At 42.7% G+C, this 9,555-nt stretch overlaps 1 pseudogene; it reads right to left on the reverse strand.

The window, feature by feature from the left end:
• Positions 1 to 5,386: 5,386 nt before the first annotated feature.
• Positions 5,387 to 7,578, reverse strand: LOC132511934 (large ribosomal subunit protein eL34-like; annotated as a pseudogene).
• Positions 7,579 to 9,555: the final 1,977 nt, after the last annotated feature.

The following is a 9,555-nucleotide window of genomic DNA, read 5'->3' on the forward strand; positions in this document are numbered from 1 at the left end:
TGCTCAACTTGTGCGTTCCGGGGTGAGCGACGGGTAGGTCAGTGAAAGAGAATCCAAGTGGCTGTCTGAAGATACAGCGGCACATGCTGAATAAAATGCCGATGATAGTAACTGGTGTTTGTTGTAGTGCGACATGTGATTTACATGCACTGTGGCTCAGTCCCGTGAGTTCGGTACAGCTACAGTCATTGCCCACAGTGCCAGGCTGGCCCCAGGGCCCTTGCTTCTACCACCCAGTTCAAGTTCCTCCAGCTTTTGGCTGGAGTTATATCAACCCAGCAAGGCTGTCCCTTTGTCTATTAAGAACTTCAATTGATCAAATACATATATACATAAATACAAAACAGAAAAACCTTTAACTACTTAGTAAATGCTATTACTATAAAATCTTCCCAGTAATGAGATTTAGGACAGAGAAGTAATGGAGGAGTTGTCGTTGGAGAAAAGGTAGGAATCCCAGCCTGCTCAGGAATATGGAAAATTCCAAAGTAGCAGACAACATGTTACACTTCTGGTAATCAGAGTATCAGTGGCGAATTTTTATAGGACTGAGAGAAAATAACTTGTCCCCAAGTGCCCATTTTACATGCATTTGACAGTATTTTTCATCTAATGATTAAATTCCTTTAATAAGTACCTCATTTCATTTACCCCCATTGGTTTGAACTAATAGGGTATTACTGAAGGGGGCTTTAACTTTTTTCTTTTTCAAGTGACTTAAAAGAAAAACAAGCAACAACAATAATAAGTCTTCACGGGCAGAAACAGTTAATGGGTGTGCCCAGTCCTTCCATGGCCCATTTGAAATTACAGAAATTTTACAATGGCACCATCTAATGGAATATTAGGTTAGACACACAAAAAAATCATTTTTTTTTTAACCTTTAAATTTGTACCAATCACTTCTAACACTTCTTTATCAGCTTTGGACACCCTCATTGCTTATTTCACCCTTGGTTATTATTTCTAGTAGAAACACAGCACTGATGTAAAAATACTGTATAAAATATATAGCATAAAAATGCTATATAAGGGGCTTCCCTGGTGGTGCAGTGGTTGAGAATCTGCCTGCCAATGCAGCTGACATGGGTTCGAGCCCTGGTCTGGGAAGATCCCACATGCCGCGGAGCAACTGGGCCCGTGAGCCACAATTACTGAGCCTGTGCGTCTGGAGCCTGTGCTCCGCGACAAGAGAGGCCGCGATAGTGAGAGGTCTGCGCACCGCAATGAAGAGTGGCCCCGCTTGCCACAACTAGAGAAAGTCCTCGCACAGAAACGAAGACCCAACACAGCCATAAATAAATAAATAAATAAAAAAGAATCTGCCTTCTAATGAATGGGATGCGCGTTCCATCCCTGGTCAGGGAACTAGATCCCACATGCGTGCCACAACTAAGAGTTCGTGTGCCACAACTAAGAGTTCGCATGCCACAACTAAGACCCAGTACAACCAAAATAAAAAAAAATTTTTTAAATGCTATATAAAAGGTATTTAAAATAAAACTTCCTCATTCCTTTCTCCAGACAGAGTGCTCTATGCATATACAAATAAGTGAATGAATGAATGAATGAATGAACAAACATATAAACATGTTTAGGACTTCCCTGGTGGCGCAGTGGTTAAGAATCCACCTGCCAATGTAGGGGACACAGGTTCAAGCCCTGGTCCAGGAAGATCCCACATGCTGCAGAGCAACTAAGCCCGTGTGCCACAACTACTGAGCCTGTGCTCTAGAGCCCGCGAGCCACAGCTACTGAGCCCACACACCACAACTACTGAAGCCCATGCACCTAGAGCCCATGCTCCGCAACAAGAGAAGCCACTGCAATGAGAAGCCCGTGCACTGCAAGGAACAGTAGACCCCGCTTGCTGCAACTAGAGAAGCCCACGCACAGCAACGAAGACCCAATGCAGCCCCCCCAAAATAAATAAATATTAAAAAAAAACATGTTTAGATATATATTATAAATAGATGGGATATCTTATATATTTTCTGCAACGTGATTTTTTTTAACCTTTTGAGCATCATGCATATATTTTCATTTAAATACACAGAGAACTACCTCTTTTTTAAAAAAATGGCTCCAAAATATCTTGTATGGGATTTCTTTACAGGGTAATAAAAATGTTCTAAAATTAGATTGTGGCTATGGTTGCACCTCTTCGTGAATATACTAAAAACCACTGAACTCTATACTTTAAATTTTATGGTATGTGAATTACATCACACAAAAAAGCTGTTTCACAAATGAACAGAATGTCAAAAACATCCTACAATTTAAACAACCTGTTCCCAATTGATAGGCATTTAGGTGTTTGTAATTTTTCATGATTACAGGCAAAACTGCATGGATGCCCCTGGGCGCCTACCTTTGCACACTTGTAGCTCTAGACGGAAGATTCTAGGTCTACACATCACAGCTCTGGATGCGAACGCAGGAATTCTGATGTTAGCTGGTGTTGTAAAAGCCGCTGCAAATTTCTTCCAAGTATATAAGGGGTCAAACACACGCTAAAGTGAATTTTCTGTTGAGGGTGGGCCTGTGATCCCCTCACTGATCATGTAGGGGAGGAGGGCGACGTGTTTAGTCTTCTAATGACAATCTGCCATAGCTCAGTGTGGCTAGGCATCTTGGTTAATATTCCAGATCTGCCTCTACGCTGGAGACTTAGCTCTGTTCCTGAACGGTTTTTCCATCTGTGAAACAGAACAACCCATAGGGTTATTATGAAGATGGAGTGAGTTGGCCCATCTGATGGGCTGACCCCTGGCCAGGAGATGTTCAGCAAGTGCTAGATCCTTCCCGTTGGTCCTTGAAACACTCTAGATGAGAGCACAGCAAGCTCCAAGAGGTAGAAAAGACCCTGGTGAATCCATTCATATGGTGGTGTTCCTGAGTGGTGACCCCCACAATTGGGCGGTCACCAGCCCAGTCCAGGAATGGACACCAAAGCTCACTATTCACAGCTGTGGGCAGGTAGAGCAAGTCCCAAGAAGAATCAGGACAAGGAGGGTGAGGCTGGCAACTGGCCTGTGAACTGACTGGATCTTCCTAGAATCCACAGCACCCCCTTTCCCTGAGAGGGGGTAGGGGGTCAGTTGATATCACTCCAGAGCCCAGGGATGGAGACCCCTCCTCAGCAGCAGCCCAGCCATCTTGATGCAGGAGAACTGGAGAACAAGTGGAGTCCCTGCCAGCCCTAACCCCTACGATGAATCACAAAGCTGCCTTCTTATAAGGATACCAGAATGACTTCAACTTAACTAATTACGTCTGCAAAGACCTCATTTTCAAATAAGCTCACATTCTAAGGTTCTGGGTGGGTATGAAGTCTAGGGGTCACTATTCAACCAAGTACAGAATCTGTGGGAACAAATCAGAAGTGAAATGAATAGTGAACTGCAGCCCAGAACATCTTCTGCTCAAATCAGAATAGCCCAGAATGTCTTTTTACACTGTACAAGAAGCAGTACAAAATAAAGCAAATGATTTCTATTTCTGGAATGAAAACCAATTTAATTATTCTAACAAAAAATATGAACAGGACTCAGAAGTTGTGCTGCAGGGGCTTCCCTGGTGGCGCAGTGGTTAAGAATGCGCCTGCGAATGCAGGGGACACGGGTTCGAGCCCGGGTCCGGGAAGATCCCACATGCCGCAGAGCAACTAAACCCATGTGCCACAGCTACTGAGCCTGCGTGCCACAGCTACTGAAGCCGGCGCGCCTAGAGCCCGTGCTCCGCAGCAAGAGAAGCCACCACAGTGAGAAGCCCGCGCACTGCAACGAAGAGTAGCCCCCGCTCGCCGCAACTGGAGAAAGCCCGCGTGTAGCAACCAAGACCCAATGCAGCCAAAAATAAATAAATAAAACAATTTTTTTTTAAAAGTTGTGCTGTGAACAAATGGGGCTCAGATGTTATGATGTAAAAAATTGAAAATACTAAATATATTTCATCAGGATGGTAATCTTGTTCTGGCAAAGCTCATTGCTCTGATAAATTCTACAAACCCAGTGAGCAAAATAATGAAAAGAATACCTTAAATCTGTTTCACGTAGGTTTTTGAAATAATAAAAATTCTGGAAATGTAAACATCAAAATTATATCTATAAAGCAAGTGAGAATATTCAGAAACTGCTATCAGAATTTTTAACACAATCTAGTGTATAGTTTTAAACAGTTAAGTATTTTTAGACATGAAATTAATGAATTTCAAAAAAGAATAAAAAAGCATGGGTGTATCACTGTGACCTAAATTAATGGTCCTACTTGGTGTAAAATGTAACTATTGAAATAAGAAAAAAATTTTGAAACTATTTCCCTAACATATATTTTTAAATTAAAATGTAAAATTCAAGTCTTCAAAAATAGTCACTTGTTTTTGTTTATTTCTTAAAGGGGAAGGAACATGTGAAATACTATATCCAAATGTTACTGTCCGTGCTTGAGAAACATGGTTTCCATGATGTTTCATGAAAATCTTACCGGGTTTTGTACAGAGTAGGAATACTAGAGCAGGGTAGAGAGGAAGTCTGGGAAATTTGGAGTTTCAGCCAAGATTTTAGAAGCTGTTTCTAGACAAATGCTGTCGGGCAGGCCCCACTCCCCTCCTCCAGACTGGGTGGAGTGGCTCATCCTCCCTGGAGGACAGCTTGTGCAGAGATGCCTGAGTGGTCCTAGGCACATCCCCCCCCAGGCCCTTGATAACGACTGAACAACGGAGGGGAGGTGTAAAAACCTCCCTGGCCACAAAATGGACCAAACCCCATGGCACAACTCACACCCCACATCACCCCATGGGAGCAGACAGTGCGTCAAGTTCAGCTGAACCCTCATCTTTGCTTAGTTGCTTCCCGGGTCCTGTTCTACATGACAGTGCCCTTCCCTTCTCCTTCAATCACTCCCTTGGTAAATCACATGCTCAAGAATTTCATCTCAGGCTCTGTTGCTCAGGAACCCGTCCTCAGACAGGTGGTGTCGAACCCTCTATAGTCACCTCTGAGTGATGTAATTAAAGATGTGAATCATGTCAATCTTAAAGTATTTTCCTGACAAACTTAAAAAAAATTTTTTAATACTCAAAAAAGCTTCTTTTTTTGTAATTTTAATTTATTTTTGGCTGCTTTGGGTCTTCGTTGCTGCGCACAGGCTTTCTCTAGTTGCGGCCAGAGGGGACTACTCTTCGTTGCGGTGCACAGGCTTCTCATTGCGGTGGCTTCTCTTGTTGTGGAGCATGAAGCTGTAGGCACGCGGGCTCAGTAGTTGTGGCGCACGGGCTTAGTTGCTCCGTGGCATCTGGGATCTTCCGGACCAGGGATCGAACCCGTGTCCCCTGCATTGGCAGGTGGATTCTTAACCACTGAGCCACCAGGGAAGTCCCAAAGCTTCATTTTTTAAATTTAGCTTTCTGACTCCATGCTTGTGCTTTCAACACTTTCACAACGATTTTCCGCTCCTCAATGAGGAAAGCGCGCTTGATCCTGTCACGGACACATTTAGCACACATGGAACCACCACAGGCCTGGCTGACATGTTGTTTTGTTTTAGACAACCTCATAAGAACTCTAGGTCTCATGGCACGAACTCCTCGAAGTCAGTCTGGGCACACCACATGCGAATTTTGGTGCTTTCTCAACCTTCTTGGTATAAAGGTAAACAATTCTGTTACCAGGGGTTCGGGACAGCCTGGTTTTGTTAGAGGCTGTATCATGGAACAGCCTATGACGGCATGTCAAATGCTGGATCACCGTGAATGCCTCTAGATACCATCTCTGGAAGAGGAAGAAGCCTGACAAACTTTTAATTTACCTTCTTTCATCAAATAAACATCAGAGAGAATTAAGTAATATATCTCAAGACTTGGGAACTGAGACAATGAAAACTGGAAGGCCATTGGACCTTATGGAGAACTTGCGGTGCTACAGCCGCACAGTCTGGAAACTATGAAGCCTGGTCATTTTAACGGAAATGGTAAAATCTTTGGAAAAGGAAACATTTTAGGGAGTTTTATGCTTAATTAGGGATATTCTAACAGAAATTTTAATACTTTTATTTATTTATATTTTTAAATTAAAGTACAATTGGCTTGTAATATTATATTCTATAAGTGAGATCATACGGTATTTGTCTTTCTCTGTCTGACTTATTTCACTTAGCATAATACCCTCTAGGTCCATCCAGTTTGTCGCAAACAGCAGGATTTCATTCTTTTTTATGGCCAAGTAATATTCCATTGTGTATATACATCACATCTCCTTTACCCATTCAACTGTCTATGGATGGGTTAGGTTGTTTCTGTAGCTTGGTTGTTGTAATAATGCTGCAATGAATATAAGGGTGCCTATATCTTTTTGAATTATTGTTTTGTTTTCTTCGGAAAAATACCCAGAAGTGGAATTGCTGAATTGTATGACAGTTCTATTTTTAGTTTTTTGAGGACCCTCCATAGTGTTTCCCATAGTGGCTGCAGCAGTTTACATTCTCACCAACAGCACATGAGGGTTCCCTTTTCTCCACATCCTTGCCAACACTTGTTATTTGTTGTCCTTTTGATGATGGCCATTCTGACAGGTGTGAGGAGATATCTTATTGTGGTTTTGATTTTCATTTCCCTGATGATTAGTGACGTTGAACATCTTTTCATGTGGAATTTTTAAAATTATAAATCTATAGTTTTATTATCATGTGGAGATTTTAATACTTTCAGATTTACAAGGTTAGTTTGGTAAATGAAAGAGAAGTGGAAGATGCTATAACAATGAAGAAATATGGCATGACTTCTTGTAACAAAACAAAGTATCAATTCCAAGAGAAAATATAATACTTAAAATAAATTATTACATAAAAATACATTTGTTATTTGAGGGCAAAAGTGAAAATAAATGAATTCTAAAGTCATTTAAATTTATAGAATCCTGACACTACTAAATGGTATTTGTAAAGTTCTGTGGAAGGATAAGTGAAATTAAACCAATGGATTAAATGATTTTTTGTGATTTAGAAATATAAGATAACAGAAATTTTGGATATAGAAAAATTTCAAACAACATTATAAGGGTTGGAATACTTAAAAATTTTATCATTGTTTTTGTTCATCAGGAGTTGAGGATTTAACACCAGGAACAACTGGTGTGAAGAGAAATTCTCAATCTATCGAGATTACACATTATCCAATGGCCACCAGTTTCAAGGAATTCACTGGAAAAATTCAAGGCAGTTCCCCATGTCCAATCATCCTGAAACGTGAGCCCTGTTTCAAAACACCATACCAACTATTTCTAAAAATCAACAAAATTTTGGAAATTATGAGAATAATTTATTAAAGATTTGCTCAAAAATTTATATCACTTGTTGAGTAGTTTTATAACATAACTTAGTTTATTTAGAGATAAACTAGGGGTGGTGGAATATATTTTTAAATATCTGATCCATGCATTGACATATATATTACTCTACTGGTTGTGACATATTTAATAATATCTCTGCACACTTCATAGAGGTTTCATAAGGATTAAATGAGATTATCAGTGTAAAGCTCTTAGACAACAGAAAACCTAACCTTACCGTTTGTTTGACCATATTTCTTGTTATCAAGCTTATCGATATGGTGAATTATTGTGGACCATAACAATGTGGATTTGCCATGATTTGGGCCCTAAGGAATGTGCCAGGTCCATGGACGAACTTTTTCTTTTTCCACTTGAGACTTCATAGCTGATTTGTTGTGTAATCTTTGACAGACTATGATCCTTTTCCGGGGCCTTGCTAAGGTACTCCTAGCAACGTTTACTAACAGCTCTAAGTAGCACTTCTTCTGGTTTCCTTTGCTGTCTTTGTATCCAAGCTGTGGTCTGCAGGCTTCCTGCCCCAGCTGAAAGTTCCACACACAGAAATGCCCCAGACACGTCAGCTTTTCTAAAGACCCCCCATCTTCTGGGCATAACAGTTCTCGGGAACCCAGCTCCACCCTCTGCTCAGGCCAGGATGGATGAGATACTCCTGGGAAATGTCAAAAACGAAACCTCTGATTCCCTTTAGCAGAAATTCTGGCATTAAGGGTCATCCCACCAGAGATTAAACTTGTGGGGTTCTTTAGTGAAAGAAATTGCCACCAATATCACCATATGAAGTCACCGTCAAGCACTGAGTGCCATCTTTGTTAGAAGAGTGGGTGCCTGAGAAGTAACTTTTACTGTCAGAAGGAAATAAAGGCCTTTTATGAACTGAAGGCTAAATAAGATGATTTGCTTCCAGACAGTGGCAGCCAGACAGGGAGGAAGTGGGGGTGACGGCAGCAGGTCCTGGCTCTGCTCAGACCCCCAGTAGTGGCCAGGTGTGAGGTTGGGAATGACTGACCACCACGAGCTGGACCTGGGGAGCCCGAGAACGGAGCACGGGGAGTGAGTTAATACTGGAGGTTGGATGATCTGAAAGAACCTGCACCTCTGTGTCCCCCACAGAGAGGGCACCTGTCCACAGGAATGCAACAGACCTACAGGGCCAACCCTCAGTGGCAACAAGAACCAGTAACCCGGGATTCCCTGGTGGTCTAGTGGTTAGGACTCCTCACTTTGACTGCGGAGGGCCGGGTTCAATCCCTGGTCAGGGGAACAAAGATCCCACAAGCCGTGCAGAGAGGTCAAAAAATTTAAAAATAATAACTAAAAAAAAAGAAAAGAACCAGTAACCCAAGTGGCCCAGCCTGATCACAGCTCCCACCACTCGGGAACCCCTCACCCCTTCCCACTCCCCACTTCAGGCTGGCGACAGCAAAAACATGCATCCACTTCTGCATCCACTTCGCAGAGTCAGGAGAATTCTGGACTGCAGAGAAGTGAATCACTAGTTACTTCAGGGTTGTAATTTAGAGACTCTGAGACCGCTTGGGCCCTTGCGAAAATTCAGAGTCCCAGGTTTCATCCCCAGTAAGCCTGGAGTGGGGCCTAGAAGCCAGCATTTAACACAATCAGGCATTTCTGCTGCCATGTTTCCCTGTGTCTCTCTACACAGTCAGTATTGCTTCCCAAGACTAAACCAAACTTCCACTAAATTCCTTTGGACACAGGCCATATCTAGAAAGAGACGATTGGGTGGGTTTGCATAAAGACAATACTTTTTCTTTTTCCCACTGTCCAGCTTCCCTGCCAGCCTGAATTAGAAGCAACCTGTCACATCTGTCTCTGCCTACAAGAGCTCACAGAGGAGCACAGGGTCACATCAACCAGTCGTCTTATGTCAGGCTTGTCCATGCAACTCCCATTTCTTTAACTTGGTCAAAAAGGAGGAAGTTCTTGGGCTTCCCTGGTGGCGCAGTGGTTGAGAGTCCCCCTGCCGATGCAGGGGACGCGGGTTCGTGCCCCGGTCCGGGAAGATCCCACATGCTGCAGAGCGGCTGGGCCCGTGAGCCATGGCCACTGAGCCTGCGCGTCCGGAGCCGCCTGTGCTCCGCAACGGGAGAGGCCACAACAGTGAGAGGCTCGTGTACCAAAAAAAAAAAAAAAAAAAAAAAGGAGGAAGTTCTCTATGTGACTCACCAACCCCGGAGCCCACCAAGCC

The sequence above is a fragment of the Lagenorhynchus albirostris genome, chromosome 20, assembly GCF_949774975.1.
Source record: "Lagenorhynchus albirostris chromosome 20, mLagAlb1.1, whole genome shotgun sequence".
Taxonomy (NCBI): Eukaryota; Metazoa; Chordata; class Mammalia; order Artiodactyla; family Delphinidae; genus Lagenorhynchus; species Lagenorhynchus albirostris.